Here is a 27,233-nt window from a genome sequence, read left to right as displayed (position 1 = left end):
TGTGAGAGGCTGGCCCTGTTGGCAGTGTGAGAGGCTGGCACTGGTGGCAGTGTGAGAGGCTGGCACTGGTGGCAGAGTGAGAGGCTGGCACTGGTGGCAGAGTGAGTGGCTGGCACTGGTGGCAGAGTGAGCAGCAGGCACTGGTGGCAGTGTGGGAGGCTGGCACTGGTGGCAGAGTGAGAGGCTGGCACTGGTGGCAGAGTGAGCATCAGGCACTGGTGGCAGTGTGAGAGGCTGGCACTGGTGGTATAGTGAGAGGCTGGCACTGGTGGTAGAGTGAGCGGCAGGCACTGGTGGCAGCGTGAGAGGCAGGCACTGGTGGCAAAGTGAGAGGCAGGCACTGGTGGCAGATTGAGCGGCAGGCACTGGTGGCAGAGTGAGAGGCTGTCACTGGTGGCAGAGTGAGAGGCAGGCACTGGTGGCAGTGTGAGAGGCTGGCACTGGTGGCAGTGTGAGAGGCTGGCACTGGTGGCAGTGTGAGAGGCAGGCACTGGTTAAAGTGTGAGAGGCTGGCATTGGTGGCAGTGTAAGAGGCTGGCACTGGTGGCAGAGTGAGAGGCTGGCACTGGTGGCAGAGTGAGCATCAGGCACTGGTGGCAGTGTGAGAGGCTGGCACTGGTGGCAGAGTGAGAGGCAGGCACTGGTGGCAGAGTGAGCGGCAGGCACTGGTGGCAGAGTGAGAGGCTGGCACTGGTGGCAGAGTGAGAGGCAGGCACTGGTGGCAGTGTGAGAGGCTGGCACTGGTGGCAGTGTGAGAGGCTGGCACTGTTGGCAGTGTGAGAGGCTGGCACTGGTGGCAGTGTGAGAGGCTGGCACTGGTGGCAGAGTGAGAGGCTGGCACTGGTGGCAGAGTGAGTGGCTGGCACTGGTGGCAGAGTGAGCAGCAGGCACTGGTGGCAGTGTGGGAGGCTGGCACTGGTGGCAGAGTGAGAGGCTGGCACTGGTGGCAGAGTGAGCATCAGGCACTGGTGGCAGTGTGAGAGGCTGGCACTGGTGGTATAGTGAGAGGCTGGCACTGGTGGTAGAGTGAGCGGCAGGCACTGGTGGCAGCGTGAGAGGCAGGCACTGGTGGCAAAGTGAGAGGCAGGCACTGGTGGCAGTGTGAGAGGCAGGCACTGGTGGCAGTGTGAGAGGCTGGCACTGGTGGCAGTGTGAGAGGCTGCCACTGGTGGCAGAGTGAGAGGCTGGCACTAGTGGTAGAGTGAGAGGCTGGCAATGGTGGTAGAGTGAGCGGCAGGCACTGGTGGCAGTGTGAGAGGCAGGCACTGGTGGCAGAGTGAGAGGTTGGCACTGGTGGCAGTGTGAGAGGCTGGCACTGGTGGCAGAGTGAGAGGCTGGCACTAGTGGTAGAGTGAGAGGCAGGCACTGGTGTCAGTGTGAGAGGCTGGCACTGGTGGCAGTGTGAGAGGCTGGCACTGGTGGTTGAGTGAGAGGCTGACACTGGTGCCAGAGTGAGAGGCTGGCACTGGTGGCAGTACGAGAGGCAGGCACTGGTGGCAGAGTGAGAGGCTGGCACTAGTGGTAGAGTGAGAGGCAGGCACTGGTGGCAGTTTGAGAGGCTGGCATTGGTGGCAGTGTGAGAGGCTGGCACTGGTGGCAGAGTGAGAGGCTGGCACTGGTGGTTGAGTGAGAGGCTGACACTGGTGGCAGAGTGAGAGGCTGGCACTGGTGGCAGTACGTGAGGCGGGCACTGGTGGCAGAGTGAGAGGCTGGCACTGGTGGCAGTGTGAGAGGCTGGCACTGGTGGCAGTGTGAGAGGCTGGCACTGGTGGCAGTGTGAGAGGCTGGCACTGGTGGTAGTGTGAGAGGCTTGCACTGGTGGCAGTGTGAGAGGCTTGCACTGGTGGCAGTGTGAGAGGCAGATACTGGTGGCAGTGTGAGAGGCAGGCACTGGTGGCAGAGTGAGAGGCAGGCACTGGTGGCAGTGTGAGAGGCAGGCACTGGTGGCAGTGTGAGAGGCTGGCACTGGTGGCAGTGTGAGAGGCTGGCACTGGTGGCAGAGTGAGTCTGGCACTTGTGGGAAGTGGGAGTAGCTGATACTTCTCAGAGGAGCTGAACCCTGTGGGGAATGCTGTCTCTGGGGCCCCACCCCTATCCTCTTTCAGGGCCTGGCTCTGTCTGAAGAGAAACAATGTCAGTTGAAACTTTGCTTCTCTTCAGTCAGCGGGAGGGAGCAAGGGGCTCGGAACAGGCTGCAGACAGCCTGCACCAGCTTTAAAGGGAGAGAAACTTGCGCAAGCCTCTCTCACAGCTCTTACCGAAGAGCCGAGTGGGCCGGGGCTCCCTTCATTTACTGAAGAGATTAGGGCCCCCCCCGCATCGCGGGGGCTGCAGGGGCGTTTGTTACGCCCCTGGCACTCTGTGAGGGGACAGAAAGGTTTTGGGTCCAAAAAACCGACCAGCCGGGACCTCAACAGTTGCGAAACAGAAAAACATTTGGCTAGCCAGACTGCTTTGAATTACAATTAGAACCCACACAGCCAATGAGTGCTGCGTGGCCAGGCCATTTGTTTAGCAAAACATTTATTTTTGGTTCAAAATCAGGTTTTCAAAGTTCATAAAAACATGACATCAAAGGAAAACACACCGTCAAAAACAGTCAAGTCAAACGCAAAAACAAACAATTGTGTGCACCATGAATACAAAATATACAGACACGAATACTGAATCTTCAAACATTAACAAGACGCCAAAATGCATCTTAGAATCCAATACATACGATCCAAATCAATTGTAAATAATGAACATATAACATGAAAAGGCATAGCAAGACCAGTCCTTTAACCACAATACCAGTGGACAGGCGGAATTCAAGGTGGAAAACAACTGCCTGCCTGTCCACAAGACCTGTGCCTGAGTATTCTGTCTGGTTGCACACAAGGCCCACGTCAGTGGGGTAAATCGATCCCAAGTTGCACACTTCCTTCTTGTCACAGGCTGGGGGTCAACGCGTTTCGAACCAACATGATTCAAGGTTCTCCTCAGGACAGGGACTGGGTATAGTATTCACTGCACCGCGTGCACAATGGGTTGCAGGGGTGAAGGAAAAACTGTAAAGCAGGACAATGACTCTGAACGGAATTAATAGGTGTCAGAAGTTCAGGGCGCCCGCCCAGCGGTACGCTGTTGAAGGATGTGTCAAAATTCACATTCTTTTTTTGTACTGAGCGCCGTCTGACAGAGTGAACGGCTTCGGGAATTCATTAACGGGTGGGGCGGGAATTAATCTGCCGCACGGGGCCGATGCGTAATGAAGATCGAATCCGCTGCTGAAGGCGTTCAAGGAGTCCTTGGAACCTTCCGTTCAGAGTCATTTTCCTGCTTTACAGTTTTTCCTTCACCCCTGCAACCCATTGTGCACGCGGTGCAGTGAATACTATACCCAGTCCCTGTCCTGAGGAGAACCTTGAATCATGTTGGTTCGAAACGCGTTGACCCCCAGCCTGTGACAAGAAGGAAGTGTGCAACTTGGGATCGATTTACCCCACTGACGTGGGCCCTTGTGTGGAACCAGACAGAATACTCAGTCACAGGTCTTGTGGACAGGCAGGCAGTTGTTTTCCACCTTGAATTCCGCCTGTCCACTGGTATTGTAGTTAAAGGACTGGTCTTGCTTTGCCTTTTCATGTTATATGTTCTTTATTTACAATTGATTTGGATCGTATGTATTGGATTCTAAGTTGCATTTTGGTGTCTTGTTAATGTTTGAAGATTCAGTATTCGTGTCTGTATATTTGGGTATTCATGGTGCATACAATTTTTTGTTTTTGCGTTTGACTTGACTGTTTTTGACGGTGTGTTTTCCTTTGATGTCATGTTTTTATGAACTTTGAAAACCTGATTTTGAACCAAAAATAAATGTTTTTCTAAACAAATGGCCTGGCCACGCAGCACTCATTTGCTGTGTGGGTTCTTATTGTAATTCAAAGCAGTCTGGCTAGCCAAATGTTTTTCTGTTTCGCACTCTGTGAGGGAAGGCATTCTGTGTGAGGGGGGCACTCTGTGAGGAGAGGCACTCTGTGAGGGGAGGCACTCTAAGTAAGGGGAGGCACTCTGTGAGGGGAGGCACTCTGTGAGGGGAGGCACTCTATGTCAGGGGAGGCACTCTATGTCAGGGGAGGCACTCTGTGTGAGGGGGCACTCTGTGAGGAGATTCACTCTGTGAGGGGAGGCACTCTATGTAAGGGGAGGCACTCTGTGAGAGGAGGCACTCTATGTAAGGGGAGGCAGTCTATGTAAGGGGAGGCACTCTGTGTAAGTGGAGGCACACTGTGTGAGGGGAGGCACTCTATGTAAGGGGAGGCACTCTGCGTAAAGGGAGACACTCTGTGTAAGGGGAGGCACTCTATGTAAGGGGAGGCACTCTATGTAAGGAGAGGCACTCTATGTAAGGTGAAGCACTCTATGTAAGGGTAGGCACTTTATGTAAGGGGAGGTACTCTATGTAAGGGGAGGCACTCTGTGTGAGGGGAGGCACTCTGTGTAAGGGGTGGCACTCTGTGTAAGGGGTGGCACTCTGTGTAAGGGGTGGCACTCTGTGTGAGGGGAGGCACTCTGTGTAAGGGGAGGCACTCTATGTAAGGGGAGGCAGTCTATGTTAGGGGTGACACTCTGTGTAAGGGGAGGCACTCTGTGTGAGGGGAGGCACTCTATGTAAGGGGAGGCACTCTGTGTGAGGGAAGGCACTCTGTGTGAGGGGAGGCACTCTATGTAAGGGGAGGCAGTCTATGTAAGGGGAGGCACTCTGTGTAAGGGGAGGCACACTGTGTGAGGGGAGGCACTCTATGTAAGGGGAGGCACTCTGCGTAAAGGGAGACACTCTGTGTAAGGGGAGGCACTCTATGTAAGGGGAGGCACTCTATGTAAGGAGAGGCACTCTATGTAAGGTGAAGCACTCTATGTAAGGGTAGGCACTTTATGTAAGGGGAGGCACTCTGTGTAAGGGGAGGCACTCTATGTAAGGGGAGGCTCTCTATGTAAGGTGAAGCACTCTATGTAAGGGTGGGCACTTTATGTAAAGAGAGGCACTCTATATAAGGGGAAGCACTCTAAGTAAGGGTAGGCACTTTATGTAAGGGGAGGCACTCTGTGTAAGGGGAGGCACTCTGTGTAAGGGAAGGCATTCTATGTAAGGGGGGCACACTGTAAGGGGATGCACTCTATGTAACGGGAGGCACTCTATGTAAGGGGCGGGCACTCTGTTAGGAGAGGCAGTGTATGTAAGGGGATGCACACTGTGTGAGGGGAGGCACTCTATGTAAGGGGAGGCACTTTATGTAAGGGAAGGCACTCTATGTAAGGGGAGGCACTCTGTGTAAGGGGAGGCACTCTGTGTAAGGGGAGGCACTCTGTGTAAGGGGAGGCACTCTATGTAAGGGAAGGTACTTTATGTAAGGGTAGGCACTTTATGTAAGGGGAGGCACACTGTGTGAGGATAGACACTCTGTTAGGGGAGGCACTCTATGTAAGGGGAGGCACTCTGTGTGAGGGGAGGCACTCTATGTAAGGGGAGGCTCTCTGTGTAAGGGGAGGCACTCTATGTAAGGGGAGGCACTCTGTGTAAGGGGAGGCACTCTATGTAAGGGAAGGCACTTTATGTAAGGGTAGGCACTTTATGTAAGGGGAGGCACACTGTGTGAGGATAGACACTCTGTTAGGGGAGGCACTCTATGTAAGGGGAGGCACTCTGTGTGAGGGGAGGCACTCTGTGTGAGGGGAGGCACTCTGTGTGAGGGGAGGCACTCTGTGTGAGGGGAGGCACTCTGTGTGAGGTGAAGCACTCTGTGTGAGGGGAGGCACTCTTTGTGAGGGGAGGCACTCTGTGTGAGGGGAGGCACTCTGTGTGAGGTGAAGCACTCTGTGTGAGGTGAGGCACTCTACAGGCTGTGTTTACTCTTCTTTACTCGCCTTGCATCGACTTTAAGCTGATTGTGTAAAAGATGTTTGAATGTACAGCACCCACATGTGTCTCAAATCCTTGAGCACTATATGAAATGGGTAAACTAATAAATCATACACGGTGTAAAACAAAGCTGGGAGGGTAAGGTTGGGAAGGGAGGTAGGAGGGGCAGGTTTTGTACAGAACTTACTTGAGGGGTCAGCAGAGGTCAGGCAGATCTGGGTCACTCTGTCGCTGGCACCGCTGATCCTGGGCACCGTTGGTCCTGGGCACTGTTACAGATGGTTCGCTGATGATAGCCACTTTATGATGACCCCCAAAAGAAAAAGAATATTTACAATGTAAGTTTTAGGAATTAAGTTTCAGTATGTCCATGTGTTTTCTTGGGCACATGAATCACTTTGAAACTTTCTTGGTTCATTATTCTCAGCGTGGTCAATCTCAGGGTCCTGCTTGCATTAGTACTTTTTCATTTATATCGGGTCATTTTTTAAATTTTGTAAATGTCTCTTTTTTCTTTACAGAGAGATCTTATATTAGCATATCCGTCTTTCCTTTGTATTTTTATCTTTGCACTTAAATGCAGACTTTTTTTTAACAGAGATGCCTATGTACACTCCCTCATCCTTCCCCAGCAACCCTCTTCCCTTACCATCTCTTTCAGTATTTCTTACCCATATGTAGTACTTAAGTTTAATACTGCATAATATCCATGCCCTCCGTGATGTTTTTTAATCCAATATTTTTTGTATCCCAAATTAATTAGCTAAAAATGTTTTTAACTCAGAAGTAAGTAAACCAAGAAAAAAAAGGTCAACCTTTCTGCGCACTCTGCCTTTCTGACCACTGTTAAGAAAAAAAACTGTGAGATGCTACCAACAAGTCGCTGTTTTGGACTCGGGTGGAGCTCAGAGCGCCTACACCTTGGCGTGGGCGAGGCAGCGCTGCATTCACAAAGGAAGATGGGGACCTACCTCTGAGCAGGCTGACAGGACCCGAGCGCCTGTGCCTGACATAAGGTGCAGAGCCAGGTGTGACAGGAGGAGGGCCTACCTGTGTTTACAATGACAAGTGTCAGTCCCAAATGTCTGAGATCAAACACGGATCAAGCAAGGTGTAAAACAGGGAACATCTACCTATCTTTCTACTGGTATAGAGAGAGATGGAGGATTGTGCCCTCTCGATTTGTCAATGTTAGTGTAGAATAATTTTCAATTGTTTTCTGATGTTTTTCATGTGCTTGGTTTTTATTTGTATTTCCATACATGAAGTGAGAACAGGAATAGTGAAAAACAGCTGACACGTGTTTCGCCCTAGTGGCCCTTTAATGTTGCAATTATCATAGATCTTTCCTCTTGTAATCTAGAAAATGTGTGTATAAATATGCCACAATACTATATTGAACTGACCTATGTCAATTTTCCTTCCCTTCTTCTTCCTGTTTCTTCTTTTCCTTCAGTTCTTTCACTTTTTTGCTTTCTCTTCTCTTGTCTTTATTTCTCTCTTCCCATCTCTCTCTCACTGTGCCCCTCCTATTTTTCTTTTGTGCCCTATTATCTCTTCTCTTGTATTTATTTCTCTCTTCCCATCTCTCTCTCATTGTGCCCCTCCTATTTTTCTTTTCTACCCTACTATCTCTACCTCAACTTCCATCACTCAAACTTCTGAATTATCACGTCCCATTTTACCCTAAAGTTACCTTGTCATTTCGCACTTTGTGACCTCGTTTTCTCTTCTTCTTCCCTTAAACTCAACTTACTTTCAATCCCCCTTTCCAACTCTCACACTATCAGCCTTCAAAAAGCCCACGGCCAATGGGCCACTAGGGCGAAACACTTGTCGGCTGATTTTCACTATTCCTGTTCTCACTTCATGTATGGAAATACAAATTAAAACGTAGCAAGTGAAAAACATCAGAAAACAACTGACAATTATTCTACACTAACGTTGACAATCCTACATCTCTCGCTATACTTACCTTCATAATGGTTCTTGGGTGTAGCCATTTACGAGAAATGTGCCACAAGTTGGACCCTAACAATTGTAGAACCAAAAGTCCAGAAATCTTCAACCAAACAATTACATCTTTATACTGGGAAGCATCCAATCTCCTATGTGTTAAATCAGACACAGATACGGGTATGAAACAGCTGGCTCTACCTATGCTTACAATGAAAAGTATCAATCCCCTGTGTCCGAGATGAGACACAGAGGTGGGCATGAAACAGCAGGCTCTTCCTATGCTTACGATGAGAACGATCAATCCCCTATGTCCGAGATCAGGCACAGAGGTGGGTATGAAACAGCAGGCTCTACCTATGCGCACAGTGAGAAGGATCAATCCCCTGTGTCCGAGATGAGACACAGAGGTGGGCATGAAACAGCAGGCTCTACCTATGCTTACAGTGAGAAGGATCAATCCCCTGTGTCCAAGATCAGACACAGAGGTCGGCATGAAACAGCAGGCTCTACCTGTGCTTACAGGGAGAAGGATCAATCCCCTGTGTCCGAGATGAGACACAGAGGTGGGTATGAAACACGAGGCTCTACCTATGCTTACGGTGAGAAGGTTCAATCCCCTGTGTCCGAGATCAGACACAGAGGTGGGCATGAAAGAATAGACTCTACCTATGCTTACAGGGAGAAGGATCAGTCCCCTATGTCTGAGATGAGACACAGAGGTGGGCATGAAACAGCAGGCTCTACCTATGCTTACTGAACTGCTGGGAGGGTTTCAGGTATTCCAGATTAGGACGGGCGCACAACCGTGTGATCGCAGGGTTTTAAGGTGGGCTCAAAGTAACAGTTTCCAGGCAAAGGGGCGGGCGGTAATCCCTCGTAACCGCTCAAGGTGGATAAATCCACACAGGTAGGCACAAAAGCAACAAATACCCCTGCTCTAGGAAAAATGCAGTAAAGTCACAGTAGTTTCTGGTTGTGGAAACAGTAGTAAAATAAGCACATCAACATATATCAAAGTCAGTAGATGGCGGTATGCCAGGAAAAAGTTTGATAATGAGTAGAATTCTTGTTGTGGAAAGCAGTTTATTGTTTCTCTTGTTATGGCCAACACGTGTTTCATCGCAGGGAAACCAGACTGCGAATCTTCAGGGCTGGGTATAGATACAAAAAATGCATTTGTATGGTTGTCCTATGTGAGCTAAGCAATTGAAAAAAGGTGGTTGGTGGACCCTTCGTGATACATCGTGGGCATGCCATAGAGTGACTAGGTGTAAAAACGTATGACTTGAATTCTGTAGTTTAAGTGCCTTTGGTGTATGTGACTGGTGAAGTTTTTATACCGTGGTTAAGCAGATTGTGTGGAAATGACTGCAGACAATCTATGGTTGGGAAGTTCTAAAAAAGGGAAACACATTGACCAGTATGCATAGAAACATTTTGAAAACGGAAATACATCGAGGCGAAAAAACTGAAGTGCAAGTGCTCTGATGTACAACCCATTGTGACCTGTAGTGACCGCTAAGTGAGTTCTTAAATGATCAAAACATATATCAAAACATTTTGTAGAAAACATCGACCAATTAATGAAATACGACCGGTAACCGTTTTATAACATGTTGTATGATCAAAACCTATATCAAAATATTTTGTGAAAAAGATCGACCATTTTATGAAGTACGACCGGTACATATAGTAGGGGGTGTTTGAGGACATTGTCGATTAGTGCTAAGGAGGATGCAGAAAGGTAGAGAGTTAGTGCTATATTTTTGAACACTCATGAGGTGCTCAATCTGTCGATTTGGTTGTACAGCCCTGTAGTGGTGTCAACCTTGTATGGAAACAAGTGGTCATTCCGTACGCCACTGGTCAATGTAAGCGTTATAGCACGGAAAAGGAGGATAGCTATTCTATGGGTGTGTTTAATTGAAAAAGCACACTAATAAATCTGTTTTCAGAACACCAGACGCAAGAAATTTACAAAACACGAGGAACATATGATTGTATTGTAGAGGTTTTACGCAACTTTCCTTATATTGGTGGGTGGTTGGATTATGTAATATAGGAAACGATCTAGTCATATTCTAGGGCAGAAATAGTAAATCAAAACTTATACAACTCACCCTTTTAAATAACAAAAGCCGGGATTGGTAATGAGACCAACACCCAGAACGGCGAGTGTATGAAGGACGCGCTGTACACGCGTGGTTGGTTAGCTCCTATAGCCAAAGACACGGGGTTTAAAACAAAAACACATGAAGAACCCTTAAAGGAATTTAAGTACACAGGGGCGACGAAAATTTAGACATTTCTTCATACCTTATCGGGCTCATCTGGGTGACTGTAACACCCCCTACTATATGTACCGGTCGTACTTCATAAAATGGTCGATCTTTTTCACAAAATATTTTGATATAGGTTTTGATCATACAACATGTTATAAAACGGTTACCGGTCGTATTTCATTAATTGGTCGATGTTTTCTACAAAATGTTTTGATATATGTTTTGATCATTTAAGAACTCACTTAGCGGTCACTACAGGTCACAATGGGTTGTACATCAGAGCACTTGCACTTCAGTTTTTTCGCCTCGATGTATTTCCGTTTTCAAAATGTTTCTATGCATACTGGTCAATGTGTTTCCCTTTTTTAGAACTTCCCAACCATAGATTGTCTGCAGTCATTTCCACACAATCTGCTTAACCACGGTATAAAAACTTCACCAGTCACATACACCAAAGGCACTTAAACTACAGAATTCAAGTCATACGTTTTTACACCTAGTCACTCTATGGCATGCCCACGATGTATCACGAAGGGTCCACCAACCACCTTTTTTCAATTGCTTAGCTCACATAGGACAACCATACAAATGCATTTTTTGTATCTATACCCAGCCCTGAAGATTCGCAGTCTGGTTTCCCTGCGATGAAACACGTGTTGGCCATAACAAGAGAAACAATAAACTGCTTTCCACAACAAGAATTCTACTCATTATCAAACTTTTTCCTGGCATACCGCCATCTACTGACTTTGATATATGTTGATGTGCTTATTTTACTACTGTTTCCACAACCAGAAACTACTGTGACTTTACTGCATTTTTCCTAGAGCAGGGGTATTTGTTGCTTTTGTGTCTACCTATGCTTACGATGAGAAGGATCAATCCCCTATGTCCGAGATGAGACACAGAGGTGGGTATGAAACAGCAGGCTCTACCTGTGCTTACAGTGAGAAGGATCAATCCCCTGTGTCCGAGATGAGACACAGAGGTGGGCATGAAACAGCAGGCTCTACCTGTGCTTACAGTGAGAAGGATCAATCCCCTGTGTCCGAGATGAGACACAGAGGTGGGCATGAAACAGGAGGCTTTACCTACGCTTACAGTGAGAAGGATCAATCCCCTGTTTCCGAGATCAGACGTAGATGTGGGCATGAAACAGCAGGCTCTACCTATGCTTACGGTAAGAAGGTTCAATCCCCTGTGTCCGAGATGAGACACAGAGGTGGGTATGAAAGAGCAGGCTCTACCTATGCTTACGGTAAGAAGGTTCAATCCCCTGTGTCCGAGATGAGACACAGAGGTGGGTATGAAACAGCAGGCTCTACCTATGCTTACGATGAGAAGGATCAATCCCCTGTGTCCGAGATGGGATACAGAGGTGGGTATGAAAGAATAGACTCTACCTATGCTTACAGTGAGAAGGATCAATCCCCTGTGTCCGAGATGAGACACAGAGGTGGGTATGAAACAGCAGGCTCTACCTATGCTTACAGGGAGAAGGATCAGTCCCCTATGTCTGAGATCAGACACAGAGGTGGGCATGAAAGAATAGGCTCTACCTATGCTTACAGGGAGAAGGATCAATCCCCTGTGTCCGAGATCAGACGTAGATGTGGGCATGAAACAGCAGGCTCTACCTATGCTTACAGTGAGAAGGATCAATCCCCTGTGTCCGAAATGAGACACAGAGGTGGGCATAAAACAGCAGGCTCCACCTATGCTTACAGTGAAAAGGATCAATCCCCTGTGTCAGAGATGAGATACAGAGGAGGGCATAAAACAGCACGCTCTACCTATGCTTACAATAAGAAATATCAATTCCCTATGGCCGAGATCAGACACAGAGATGGGTATGAAAGAATAGACGTGGCAGGGGGCAAGGTAATTGGTCGACCTTTAACCCAATGCCCATGCAGGGTTTCCCGGATCCTTACAACCACCCACAGAACTTCCCAATGTACGGGTGGCAACCACCCTTTCAGCAACCATTCTATCCACCTAACCCCTACAGACCACCTTTTTTAAACTGGGGCGGGAGAGGGCGGGGAAGAAGAAAAAACCCCAATCAGGGCAGTCAAGTACACTGGGCACAGGAAGACCCCAATGCGAACCAGAACATGAACAAACCCCAACAGGCAGGGCCGAGCAATCGGAGAACTTAGTGACCAATCTTTCTTCCATACCTTTAAGTAGTGACGAGGAATCAGTCCTTAATAAGGGTCTGGGCTTTGTGCCACAGCGAACCTAGACAAATTTAAACTTCACTGTGAACTTTCATCGTTCTTCAGGAAACTGAGACTGAAAGCATTCTTTGAGAAGAGAACCAACACAGAGGAGAATATGGACCCAAATGAGACAGGGCTACGGAATAAATCTACTTTTATGCCACCACCACATATGACTCCGGTGAAAATCTCTACTTTCGAGCAAGCCGTCTTTAATGATGTTGAAAATGCTACACCTAAAAAACCTTTAATGAATCTCACGAAACAGGAGAGAATCGCACTGGACAATTTACGAAATTCTGATACCATCATAATCAAACCCGCAGATAAAGGCGGAGGGATTGTCGTGCAAGATAGAGCAGCTTATTAGAATGAATGTCTCAGACTACTGGCAGACCACAACAACTACCGGAGACTACTGGTGGACCCAACGGAAGATCTGAAAAGTGAGATAAAATCACTTGTGGAGTACGGTGAAGCAGAGGGATACATATCAAAACAGGAGGCGGATTTCTTATGTAAGAGTGAGGGGAGGATACCCTATTTTTATACACTCCCGAAAATACACAAAAACAAAACGCCCCCTCCCGGTAGACCTACTGTTTCCGGTCTGGGTTCCTTCTTGGAACCATTGTCACGTTTCTGTGATGTGTTCTTTAAGACTTTGGTACAGAAAACCAGCACGTACCTACAGGACACCAAAAGCTTATTGCAACTTCTGGATCAACTCACTGTGGATAATGACACTATCCTGGTGAGTTTCGACATCGAGAGCCTTTACACCAGTATCCCCCAGGATGCCACACTGGAGGTACTTAGGAAGGCTCTAGAAAAGGAGGAGTGGACATCGAGAACCCCGAGACAATTTATTCTGGAGTGTGCCAGATTGGCCCTTAAAAGAAACTATTTTGAGTATGAGGACAAGTGATTCTTGCAGACTGGGGGTACTTCGATGGGCAGCACATTTGCGCCGAGTGTGACGGGCCTCTATGTCCATGATTTTGAGGAGAAGTACATCCTCAGCAATACCAGCCCCTATAGTTCCAACATTTTATTATGGAGAAGGTACATCGACGATGTGTTGACCATATGGAAGGGTACAGAAGAAACCTTAGTATCCTTCTTCAACTGGATTAATACATGTGACGACCATCTGAAGTTCACGTATGAGAAGGATTTGAATACGTTGGTCTTCCTAGATCTGACGATAACAAAAGAGAACGTAAAGTTGACAACGGTTACTCATTACAAACCTACTGCTAAAAACAACCTACTACGGTTTGAAAGTTTTCACCCGAGACCTTTGCGTGAAAACCTGCCCTACGGCCAATTTCTGCGGATTCGCAGAAATTGCAGCAAACTTGACGACTATAAGAAGCAAGCCCACGACCTCACCCAGAAATTGCGGAACCGGGGATATCCTGAAAAGATCCTGCACAAAAGTAAAAAACGAGCACGAAACCAGCCGAGAGCGGCTTTACTGGAGAACGTAACAAAAATCAATGGATGAAACCCCCCTGACCTGTGTTACCACATATAACACCATTTCCAATGAAGTAACCAGAATAATAGGGAAACACTGGAACATACTTAATACAGGTAACTTGAGATGGGAGAAACCCCTGTTCTCGTACAGGAAGGCACGGAGCATCAAAGATGCAATAGTCAACACCAGACCAAAGAAAGAGACGCCAGAGAGAGAAACAATAACCAACTTATGGGGTTTACCGAAAATGACAGGCCACTATAAATGTGGAAGCTGCAGCATCTGCCCATTCACCAACAACACCAAGACACTACAGTTGGAACCCAACAAGACCTGGACAATTAGCAGGCAAACTAACTGTAACAGCGAGAACGTCATCTACAGATTAACATGTCCATGTAACCTACACTATGTAGGAATGACTAGCAGAAAAGTCAAACTACGCATTGGAGAGCACAGGAGCACTATTAGGTGCAAAAAAAACAACACAAAGCTCACTGAACATTATTTGTCTGTTGGGCATACACCTGACGATTTACAGTGGACAATTATCGAGCAGATCAAACCAGGAGCCAATCTTAGTCAACGCCTGTTTGAGAAGGAACAGAGGTGGGTGTACAGACTTTCCACCCACAAGACTGGTTTGAACGATAATATCCCGTGGAACACAGTGATGGGGTAAACATTTTCTCCTACAGACTTGACATACAAGCAGAGCGTGCTCTCATGAACCACCTGGCCACTCTGCGCCACACTGTCCAAGGAAATACCAGGAAATACTGATCGAAGTCCCTTGTGATTTACCTGCCATTCCCCATTCCTTTACCATTCTGTCAAAAAAAACATACCTAATTAATTCACCTTCAGGGAAGGAACCCTTGCACCACTATGAACAGCAGGTTCTACCTATTCTTACAGTGAGAAGGATCAATCCCCTGTGTCTGAGATGAGACACAGAGGTGGGTATGAAAGAGCAGGCTCTACCTATGCGCACAGTGAGAAGGATCAATCCCCTGTGTCCGAGATCAGGCACAGAACAGGGTGTAAAAACTGAAATATCTACCTCTGCTTAGAATGGGAAGGACCCTCTCTGCTACTGACTGAGAAGTGACGGAGCCTGGTGTAAAATGAGAGACATCTCCAAATAAAATTACCCTGGGGTATTCCACTCCACGTCCTCTGAATTAACTCTCAATTCCAGGGCATTGATTTGGCCCTAAATATATTGCAAATGGCCCAGAGAAAGACGCCATCATCAGTAAGCGTGTCCTTTTAAGACCTATGCAGCAGCGCCGGAAGTGAGAGCATCAGCCTCACCTTCAGCCATCTTGAGTCCTGGCAACTTTGGAAGCTTGAAAAGAAATCAGTCAGCTCTACAGAATTATCAGCTGCCCTCACCCGAGGAGCTTAGGTTTTAAACCCCAGGACTCCTGGCCTCCTTTGTTTATTACCATGATATATGACGTCTGGTGCCAGGCACCCCTAAAATGTGGGACCTGGGGTACCAAGGTCACACAGTGAGACAAGGGGCGACCTGGACCTGACTGCAGAGACGGAAACAATGAGTCCTATGATAGGCAACACCCTTGTCACATGTTCTCCTCTGCGCCTTAGCGCTAAAAGAGTCCTTTGACCTTAGCGTGTCTGGTCTCCCCCACACCCCCTCAACACTCACCTGGTACTTACCCTGCACTCACCCTGCACACACCCTGCACTCACCCTGCACTAACCCTGCACTCTCCCTGCACTAACCCTGCCCTCACCCTCAGCTAAGGACTGGCATTTGTTTGTCTGGTTTCGCGCTGTTGCGCTAGCGTCTGGGGTCAGCAGTGATAACCACGAGCCAGATTTGATGAACCCCTGATTTAGAGGCTGTTCTTTTAAAACCACTTTGCCTGTATTTTTAGCATTTTGACTTTGTTGTGTGTTCCCTGCTTATTCTGTTAACATTTGCTATTAGCCATTCCAGTACCCGTTCCGCCGCGGCGTGTGCCGTTTGAGCGGAGGGACAAGGAATACTGGAGTAGCCTATCGACGCCCTGATTGGCAAGCGTCATACCACGGACACGCCCCCCCTCCACATTTAAAGACTCTCGTGGCGCGGACGCGCGCAGCTAAGGACTGGAATTTGTTTGTCTGGTTTCGCGCTATTGCGCTAGCATCTGGGGTCAGCAGTGATAACCACGAGCCAGATTTGATGAGCGCCTGATTTAGAGGCTGTTCTTTTAAAACCACTTTCCCTGTATTTTTAGCATTTTGACTTTGTTGTGTGTTACCTGCTTATTCTGTTAACATTTGCTATTAGCCATTCCAGTCCCCGTTCCGCCGCGGCGTGGGCTGTTTGAGCGGAGGGACAAGGAATACTCGAGTAGCCTATCAACGCCCTGATTGGCGAGCGTCATACCACGGACACGCCCCCCTCCACATTTAAAGACTCGTGACGCGGAGACGCGCGTAGCGGCACGCCAGCGGTGCGCCAAAGGCAAGCCCGTCTGCGCCTGTCCGCGCCAGACTGTCGCCTGTTGCCCGGACCCCTGCCCGTTTCCTTTCTCGACCTTAGTGCGGACACCGAGGTAAGCTGTGTAACAATGCTAACCTATACCAGCGGGGAATTGAAACTCTTGAATCCAGGTTGGACAGCAGAGTTGCAATCAACCTCTCAGCGGACTCAGTCACTAACACTTTCCTCAGGGACACCCCAGATCACGACATTTAGTAATTTCCCCTCAGCCATAACAAAGCGCAGAGCAAAAGCCACCCGCTAACTAACACGCTAACAATACCGGTCAGGAAGAGCCCAACAGAAGATGCGACTACTTCTGTACTGTACCTGAATGCACATTCAATACCTAAGCATGCCACGGAGGTATGGAGCTTACTTGAAGCAGACAAACCGGATATCTGCTTCTTCACAGAAACGTGGCTGCATAATCAGGCGTCACCTGACATAGTGGCCGCCTTCCCCCCGGAATATCTTGTAACCAGGGTGGACAGGGAGGGGAGGAGAGGGGGACGGTCTGGCGATTGCAGCTAGAACACCCATTGAGATCAAGCTACTGGAATCCCTGTCCAGCCTCACGCTTAAAGTCATGATAGTCAATATTCAGCTTTCCCGAACGGACAGTTGGCGAGGCGCACTAGTGGATAGGCCTCCGGGCATTTCAACAGGTTTTGTTAACCAACTTTTAGAAACAATAGTCGCCCATGCCTTGGCAACTGAGAATTTCATCCTACTTGGTAATTTTAACTATCATGCGGAGCTTTCCTCAGATCCTGAGACAGGTCTCTTAATCAGAACTATGGAAAGCCTCGGTCTTACCTAAAGAGTCATGGACCCCACTCATTGTGCGGGCCACACCCTTGATTTAATTTTTACCAGCTCCTCCAAACTTAGGATGGAAGATCCTCTTCCCATGATCTGAACAGATCATTATCTTTTAAAGTTCAGTCTCCCCAATAAAACATCGACCAATCTCATGAGTGGCAAAAGAGTACGCATCCGCCCATGGCGTAAACCTACACCGGAAGCATTTCTGGCCCACTTTAAACGAGTCCTCTATTCTACAAACCTTAGATCGAGTCATCCCGGAAACCATTGTTAAATCTAAGTCGGCGGCCTCCCCTTGGTTTACAACTGATCTAAAGAAAGACAAACTAGCTAGTAGAGTAGCAGAGCGAATATGGCGGAAAACTAAAACGGAGGAGGATAGAGCCAAGTATAAACTATTACACTCAAGTTATGTGAAAAATATCAAAATGGCAAAGAAGGCATACTTGACTCAGCGTATAAATACTTCCACAAGCTCCAGTAAGGAACTATATAAGATATTGAAGGAATTCACGTCCCCCCTTGCCGAACCGTCTCTGTTTAGTCCCTCTCAAAAATGGGTTGAATCAATGGCTTCATTTTTTGAGAGCAAAATTAAATTAATATACTCAGCCTTCCCCACTACAGATCAGGATCAGCCCCTTCCTGATAGTGGTCTGGTGATGCTGTCACTAGGGGGGGTCCGTAGCCAAGCCTCCTATTTGACGGAATTCGTCCCGATCACTGTCAAGGAGACCCTGGAAGGCCTAAGCAGAATAAAAGCAGGATCCCCTTTGGACCCATTTCCTCCACGCCAATACACTAAAATTATGCCCCTATTAGCCGACCCCCTCACGGCCATATTCAATGCTTCGCTTGAACAAGCTCTTGTTCCCTCTAAATGGAAGCATGCTCAAGTGAAGCCAATTTTGAAGAAACCTTCTGACGATCCGACTCTGTCATCCCATTACCGGCCAATATTGTTGCTACCTTTCTTTGGGAAAGTGTTGGAACTTCTTGTTAACAACCGGCTGATGACCTTCATAGAAGCACGTGGATCTCTTGACCCTTCTCAGTCCGGCTTTCAGGCCGCCCGCAGTACAGAGACGCTGTGGTGGAGATGGTGGATAACATCAGACTCGCGGTGGATAGGGGCGATTCTGCGATTCTCATCCTCCTGGACCTCTCTGCGGCATTTGACACCATCTCCCACTGTATTTTGAAACATCGTCTGTGGGAGATAGGTGTCAGAGGGGGGGCCCTGGGCTGGATTGAGGACTATCTTACAGGCCGCCTCACCACCGTTCGAGTTGACACCCTGGTCTCTAGCAGCCGTCCTGTTACTGTGGGTGTACCCCAAGGGTCGATTCTGAGCCCACTGCTTTTCAACCTGTACTTGACACCCTTGGCTAAAATCATTCATTCTCATGGTTTTGAAACTGTGTCATATGCCGATGACATCCAGCTGCTGATCACGTACTGTGTAGATCCCACTGAGACCTGTGCACGCTTTAAAAACTGTATGGTCGAGATCAGCAGCTGGATGAGGGTGAAAAAACCTCAATTGAATGCGGGCAAGACGGAAATTATCTTGTTCGGGAAGGCAGAGAGGTGTTGGACCCAGGAGTGGTGGCCTACTGAATTGGGAGTATGCCCAGCCCCCAAGCTGGCAGTCCGCAACTTGTGGATTGTAATAGACAGCACCCTGTCAATGAAAAATCATGTAGCCAGGGTGACGGGTACCTGCTACGGCATAATGCATAGCCTTAGAAAGATCTTCAGATGGCTTCCTATCGAAGCAGAATCCAGCCTTAGCGGCTGTAGTGTGCAGGGAGGCGACCGGGGAGAAACCACAACCCCCAGACTCCCCAGCGGCGGGACCCGCGTCCAGCTGAACAACTCACGCCAAGAGGCGCGCTAAAAGGACGCCGCCCCGGTGGAGCGGGGGGTCCATTCTTGTGCGGGCTACTGACCATTTGCTGCCCCACTGCACAGCCCAGCAGAACGCCGCCAACACCAGCACCCTCTGCCTCCCTCCCGCCGCTGCAGGTTCCAGCCTTAGCGGCCGCAGTGTGGAGGGGGCCGACCGGGGAGAAACCACAACCCATAGGCGCCCCAGCGGCGGGAGCCGCGTCCAGCTGACCAACTCGCGCCAAGAGGCGCGCTAAAAGGACGCCGCCCCGGTGGAGCGGGGGGTCCATTCTTGTGCGGGCTACTGACCGTCTGCTGCCCCACTGCACAGCCCAGCAGAACGCCGCCAATACCAGCACCCTCTGCCTCCCTCCCGCCGCCGCAGAATCCAGCCTTAGCGGCCGCAGTGTGGAGGAAGGCGACCGGGGAGAAACCACAACCCCCAGATGCCCCAGCGGCGGGAGCCGCGTCCAGCTGACCGACTCGCGCCAAGAGGCGCGCTAAAAGGACGCCGCTCCAGCGTCGCGGGAGCCCCCGGGGCTAAGCCCTGGCAAAGGGCAGGCCATCTGTGGCCGTCCAGGGTCGGCCTGGGATGGGACGGGCCACATCTCTAACATCCCCCCCCCAAAAAAGGATCACCGATACCAGCAAAAGCTGTAAGAGGAACTTATTAACTAACTGTGACTGTTCTGCCTTAGGGGCAATACAATGTATTCTTTGAAAAGACGAAATCCCCGTATACCCTAGCTACATGGGGAAACGAAAAGCGATGGAGGGGGGGAACGGAGCAGGCAATACATCAAAGCTTCGCAAGGCGAAGAGAGTATCTAAAAAGGCATGCCAAGCAGCAGATAGTGACGTTATGGATCGTATTGACTCCCTTGTGAATGAGTGTAGAGAAATTCTCATTGTTGATCAGATAGAGACCTTTGCGACTGATAATGGTGGGGACACTTTGAATCTATCCAATGCTCCAAATGATCATCCTAAAATACCAGCTATGTTCAAGGCAAAACGGATACGTAAATCTAAGGAAAGTATGGCAAATCCTACTGAGGATTGTTTAATTGTACCAAGTGAATCTGTTAGCACAGTAGGCAGGACTACTCCCCCTGATTCCGAGAGTGAGATTGAGCCATTGGCCTCAGCCCCGCAGGTACTTCTGGGAAACAGGTTTGCAGTTTTGGCTGAGGTCCATGACGAGCCTCCTTCTCACTTTAGTAACAATAGTAGCAGGGATAAGATGCTGCCTATGGACGTTGGTACTTTGTCCAATCTAGTTATCTTACTAAGGGATGAAATAGGGGCCTTGAGGTCATTGATCATAAATTTAACCTCTATGATCACTGAAAAACGCGAAGGTGTACCAAAACCAACAAGTAAAGTGGCTACGCCGGTACGTAATTCATCTTAAACACGTACTGACGTCGTTAGTAAAGTACCCCTAGTTAAAACCCCGAACCAATCTAGTACCCAGAGACAGGGGAATATAGCTGGATTAAACACCGGGTGCCTAGCCCCGAAATTGAGGAATACAGGCCAGCCTCCCTAAGGCCTTAGAGGAGAGGGGTGTGGCCAAACAACAAGACAAACTATTAATGGGCCAGCTGGTCCCCATTTATACTCGGCTAAAGTCTCTGAGGATCCACCAACCTTAGGGCCAAATAACTTGGGTCCTAAACCAAGTAGCCTCTATAATAAAGTACACTCCTCTAAGAATAAAATATATATGACCAATGTTCCGAAACTTACGAAGGGTAAGCCTGGCAATAGCGAGCCCCCGGATTCTCTAACCAACAAAGCCATTCATTGGCTGCGCCATGTTAGAGGATGCCGTTCGGTGATTAGGGAGGATATTGTAGAGGCGAAGAGATTGAGCTCCCCAAAACTTGTAGGTGACTCTATAGAGCTAACTCTGAAATCCCCATTCCTTGCAGAAAACCTTTTCGCACTGGAGTTTAGATGCAGTGCCCCATCTCCTTCTCAGATCCAGCTAAGGAAAACATGCCCCCACACCTTGGTGTCCACCCCTGCACTTCCTGTAAGACTAGGCAGTAGGTTTAACTCTGGGCTAGATAATATTGGCTGACAATCATTGGTCTTACAGACAGAAGGTAGTGAGAATTGGATGGCAAGCAATGATAGGGAGGGTATGCACAGACTGGTAAGAAATGGCTCACCTAGTCCTGAAGTGTGTGATGTTACCTCCTTAGTAAGCCCTAACCTTGAGCCAGATCCTGGGAGTAGGGTTGACACTGCTTCTAATCAACATCAAGGTCTGCTAAAGGAAACGGAACAAGATTTGTCTTTGGTGAACCATGTAAACCCTGTACTGAAGCCCCCGGTTGGCATTGTGGACAATGTGGGAAAACTACTCTCATGGAACATTGCTGGGTTGGGTTCCAAACTGGACTCTGGCGACTGGCTTTTCTTTGTTAATTCTTATGATTTATGTATATTCCAGGAGACATGGTTATGCGATCCATCCTTTGCACAGGGATACCTGAATTACTCTGTGCCAGCACTAAAGGGTCCAAAGGGGAGACCTATGGGTGGTTTAACCATTTGGGTCCGTCAGACTTTAAAACTAGCTGTCAAGGCAATAGACACCTCCCACAGAGACATACAACTAATCAGAATGAACTCTGCCACTCTGGGGTCGCTTGACATCTACAATGTTTATGTAAGGAGCAAAAAGGGTGGGAGGTCAGAGGTTTTAGCGGCCTTGGGTTCCCTCCTTGATACTCATTCACAAGATAATAACATTGTCATTGCAGGTGATTTTAACCGAACATTTGAACCCTTAGCCATAGATGACGATTTTCTAGGGGACTAAGAGGATATGCAATGGGGTGTCCCCAAATTAGAGCTGAAATCAGTTGTACGCTGGACCGAGGATGTCATTAGTATGAATGCCTTATGCTATGAAAAAGGATTAAGAGCGTTAAATGGGAGGACTTTAAGTGACAAAAATGGGGCTAGTACATTTGACAACGGGCGCCATAAAAGCAAAATTGACTATGTATTATGTAGCCTGAAATTATGGCCGCTGGTCTGTGACATGGAGGTTGTGTGGAGGAGTGAGAGCGACCACAACCCTCTGTGTACAGAGCATAAATGGTGGACTCCCTCCAACGGGCCCATAGGCTCTAATGTCCTTATTCCTCCCTTAATTGTCCCTACAAATGACATGCGCAGGCTTAGGTGGGTAAATGTAGCGACCAACCAGCAGGCTATTGCCAATATTAACTGTGAGACAGATAATGCAATACTAGCTCTAGAACTCATTAACTCCTCTAGTTCTGGGTCGAGTACTGTGGATGAAATCCACGATACTCTCTTTTGTATGATCAAAAACCACTTTCTGAAGCCCGTAAAAATCACTAGAGCGAGAGCCCCCAAACATGCAAAATGGTTTAATGCCCACTGCGGGGATGCACGCCTGGCCCTAGGTGCTGCCATAAAAGGGAGACATCCCATTGCTATTCGATTTGCTAGAAAGGAATATAAGGCTAGTATAGCGAAGGCAAAGAAAGCCTGGGACGAGCATCATTGGTCTGAGTTAAAAGTAGCCTGCGATAGAACGATTCTAGGTTATTCTGGGGCATTGTTAAGTGGGGTAGTGAGGGGCAACCCGATCCCCCAGGTAACAATGTTCCGGAAGAGGAGTGGGTAAAATACTTTAAGGCACAGTATGCTGCTCCTAAACAGGTCCCTACATTGGTGGGTATAAGTTCATCCCACTTTAAAGGTAAATCCTTTAGCCCAAAAGAGATCATGGCGGCCTTGAGCTTTGTGTCCAGTGGGCATGCTCCCAGACTAGATGGAGTACCAGCGGACGTCTTTATTAACGATAAGGAACGCTGGTGTAAGTACATCTACCTTCTTATTACCGCTATTGCCCAGGGTGCTGAGGTACCGACATCCTGGCAGGGTGCGGTTATAATACCAGTCTTTAAGAAGGGTGACCGATCACAGCCTGGCAATTACAGGCCGATAAGCCTTATTGATACCATCCAAAAGGTAGTGGGCGTGTGATTGTGAACAGGCTGCTTGACTGGGCAGAGGAGAACAACGCTCTGTCACCTTTCCAAGCTGGATTCCGTAGGTCCACAAGCACGGTGGACCAGGTTTTCCGCTTTACCTTGTTGCAATGGAGGACCGCGGTACTGGGCGGGGGCAGTCTATACGCAGCCTTTGTTGACTCACGGGCTGCCTTCGACCTAGTGCCACGGTCCAAGCTGTGGTCAGTCCTGAAGATTATGGGTGTTCCTACAGAATTATTGTCACTGATAATAAGACTCCACGAAACAAACTTTGGCAGGATTCAGTGGGGGGGACATGGTAAGGTGACTGCGGACTTCCCGGTTGAGCGGGGCGTCCGGCAAGGTTGCTCAATGGCACCCACCCTCTTTACACTATTCATTAATGGCGTTGTAGCTCGTATGTTGTCTGCGAAGGTGGATGCTCCCTCACTATCCGGCATATAAATGCCTATTTTAATGTTCGCAGACGACACGCTCATCCTATCAAAGACTCCGAGCGGTCTCCAGAGTGCTTTGTCCATCTTTGATCTATTCTGTGGGGCACATGGCCTAGAGGTCAATGTGGCCAAAACAAAACTTATGGTTTTTAACCCCCACTGTAGCTTCAAATCTAAAATCGTTATGAATGGCCGCCCTCTGGAGATGGTGAATGCTTTCACATATTTGGGGATTCACATATCGAGTAGGAACAGGTGGAGCCAGCATATAGATCTTGCCAGACACAGACAACTGTCAGGTGCTATTAGCTCAGATCATAGAAAATCCCTGACTAAACCTGTAAAGCTAGCTCTCCAGGTATATGAAGCAAAGGCTCTTTGCTCCGCACTTTATGGTGCTGAGCTATGGGGGTTTGAGAAGGTGGCTGCACTTCAATCCTCAGAAAATAAGTTTTTCCGGGCAATAACTGGTGTACCTAAAAGTACTCCCTTGCTGCCCCTGAGGTATGATCTGGGCAGAAAAGCGGTTACAGACTTGGTCAGGCTTTGACCGATTCTGTATTGGCAAAGGCTCTGGACGACTCCGGAGCTTTCCCATTACGCCGAGGGGTTCCTAGACATTATTAAGGCAGATGTGTTTCACAAAATCGAGTGGCTCAAATCACTCAGTGCAATTTTGAATGAGCTTGGTATGAGTTCACTTTGGGTAGATCCAGCGGGATCGCCTTTTCCGACTAAAAGAGTCTTAAAAGAAATTTACTGGGAGAAGGTAGCCTCTTGGGGCTGAGGTAGCTCGAGTACAGGATCTATGGCTGGAACATTCCTAGAAGCTAAACTTTATCCCTGCCTGGAACCCTAATGGAACATCATAACAAGGCCCGGTGATAGAAAGCTCCTTTTCCAATTAAGAGCAGGTGCACTTCCCCTCAGAGCTTTGACAGCAAAATGGGACGGTGGAGCGAGCGACAGTTGTCCTGCTTGTGGTACTGCCAAAGAAACAATTGGTAATTTTTTATTTTCTTGCACAGTCTACTCTGATCCACGGCGTACTTGGTTAACACCGATGTGTAAGAACTTGGGAACCACCAGCAGCACTGTTCCCTTGCGTATTATACGCACTAACAGTCTGACATGGCTATTAATAGCTACTGCCAAGTATCTTGGATGGGCATGGTCGATCAGACAGAGACTGCTAGTCATCTGACTATTCTCTGTCCAACTAACTTGTCTGCATTTTATGCCTATGATTTTACCTATAAAATTGTTTTAACTAGGCAAATTTTAATTTTTGTATTATTTTTAACAAATTGCTTATTTTGCACTGCTTTAAATTCCTAAAATTGGAATTGTAACCCAAGTCAATAATTGCTTTAGTTCTTACTATAACTAACTGTAAATCTAATTGTATTTTTAAAATTGTTAAATGTACCTGCTTTTATGAGTGAAACCTCGAATAAAGCATACTTCTAGATTATGGCAATGCCATGTACTACGGCTTGAATGAGGACTTGCTGGCAAAACTGGAAACTCTGCAGAATGCCGCGGTCAGACTAGTGCTGGACCTGCCGCCTAGAACCGCTTCATCGCCGTGTTAGAAAAAATTGCACTGGCTCCCCATTCGGCCGAGAAGCCAATTTAAGATCTTGTGTTTAACTCACAACTCACTGTACACTAAAGGACCTCGATATTTACAAAAAAAAACTAAATTGGTATGTCCTAAGAGGTCCCTAAGGTCCAGCAATAAGTCTTTACTGACACAACCCACCGCGCGCACCTCTAGGTATGGGCAGCGCTCCTTTTCCTACCTTGCACCAACACTTTGGAATAAACTGCCCTCTCATCTTCTTTCCATTGGAGAGCACCAGCAATTCCGTAAAGCCCTGAAAACCTGGCTCTTTCCTAAGTAACATCTTGATATTGCCACTTTTCCCATCTGGAAAAGATGAGACCTTACGGTGATAAGCTGCGCTATATAAGAACTTTTACCATGACATGACCCTGCACACACCCTGCACACACCCTGCACTCACCCTGCACACACTCTGCACTCACCCTGCACACACCCTGCACTCACTCTGCACTCACCCTGCACACACCCTGCACACACCCTGCACACACCCTGCACACACCCTGCACTCACTCTGCACTCACCCTGCACACACCCTGCACACACCCTGCACACACCCTGCACTAACCCCCCACACCCCCTCGACACTCACCTGGCACTCACCCTGCACTCACCCTGCACTCACCTCGGCTCGGCTCTGCTCTGCCTGTGAGGTGCCAACACTGACAGCTCCCTATATACCCCCTCTTCTGTGCCAGGGTGGGCTGTGGCACGGTGTGGAAGAGGGGATTGGCCAGAGCTGTCATCTGGAAGATCCAATCCCAGAGGTCCACGGCAGCATGCACACTCAAGTCCCAAATACCGGTTCAGGAACTGATCCAGGAAATGCAAACCTTCTGGTCTTTGTCTTAAGAGTCGAGTTTCCTGATGTGCTCAACAGATTGACAGATTCCACTCTAAAGGAAAACGCTGACGTGTTATGTAGGGTGACCGCTTTAGAATCACCTCACTTTATGCAAAGTCAGATGCAAACAGAGCAGCTGCCCATGGGTGTCAAAGAGTTTCTGTGCATTGAAACTATGCAAACCCTGCAAGGAAAACGCGTGCCTTGTAGCAAGTAAACAACTGAACAAGGACCTTGGAAAGAGCAGGTCCTAGTAAAGGGTCAGACACTGGGGCTGGCCTTCCCCAGCCCAGTCATTGCTACCATCGATCCCACAGCCTGGGAGAACTGCTGTCCTATAAGTATCTATAGGAAAGGTCTTTCTACTCTTTCTATGTTAAAAACAGACTCTTTACTGTCCTACTCAACCCCCTGCGAGCAGTGCCTGACTGGGCCGCACAAGAACCCCAGCACGTGGGTCTCCGGCGAGTGCCCAGGGCGGCTCGAGAAGGGGAGGTGAGGATGAGGATGACTCACTGGGTTAAGGAGGGCGAGGACTTGGAGTAATGAAGATTACCAGCAAGAATTGGAAGATGATCTGTGTGTCCATCCCGCTCGCCCTGCTACTGGAGTATAGCAAGGCCAGGTAAACGAAAACACAAGGGGCAGATTTACAAGCCCCCTGCGCCATCGGAGCGTCACTTTGTCTGACGCCCTGGCAGCGCATTTCTCTGCCCTATATTTGCAAGCACAGGAAAAGCCACCCTGCATGACCGAATATTTACAAGAACAGGAAAAGCCACCCTGCGTGACTTTTACTTTCCTTGTAAATACGGCCCCTTCATGCGCAGCACTTTGCGTCAAAGTGGCGTTTAATGGGTGTTGCTGTGGGTGTCTCCACGCAACACCCAAGGAACCAGACACATCTCCAGATTTACCAGAAATTGTAAATCTGGAAATGCATCAGTATGCAATGGGTGGTGGAGGGAGGCTCATTCTTTCCTCTTTCAAAGTGTGCTGCATTCTACAGCAGGCATTGAAAGAGGAAAAGTCCTGTAGTGATTGTTTTTCTGCAGGAAGGTGCCCTTTCCTGCATATAAACAATCTCCCCCATGACACAGGCATCCTTAAACCTTGGTGCAAGGGTGCCTGCGCCGGCGCATGACAGCGGTTTGTACACCTGCGCAGGGGGGAGCACAGGAGTGCGACATATCCTTGTAAATATGTC

The 27,233-nt window shown here is 48.4% G+C and overlaps 1 long non-coding RNA gene across 2 annotated transcripts in view; it reads right to left on the bottom strand.

Annotated features, from left to right (window-relative positions):
- LOC147689482 (uncharacterized) overlaps positions 1-25,844 on the bottom strand; it is a 62,725-nt gene extending 36,881 nt beyond the window's left edge. The window contains exons 1-2 of one of the 2 annotated variants that reach the window (XR_015300619.1): positions 25,808-25,844; positions 6,090-6,201 (exon numbers count right to left, since the gene is read on the bottom strand). This is a non-coding gene — a long non-coding RNA (uncharacterized LOC147689482). Of the gene's footprint in view, positions 1-6,089; positions 6,202-25,796 lie in introns of both variants that reach the window. The other variant, XR_015300620.1, reaches the window with a different exon arrangement.
- Between the last annotated feature and the right edge of the window lie 1,389 nt (positions 25,845-27,233).

Source organism: Lissotriton vulgaris, chromosome 10 (assembly GCF_964263255.1).
Source record: "Lissotriton vulgaris chromosome 10, aLisVul1.2, whole genome shotgun sequence".
NCBI classification, from domain to species: Eukaryota; Metazoa; Chordata; class Amphibia; order Caudata; family Salamandridae; genus Lissotriton; species Lissotriton vulgaris.
This window is presented reverse-complemented; position numbering and strand designations above follow the sequence as displayed.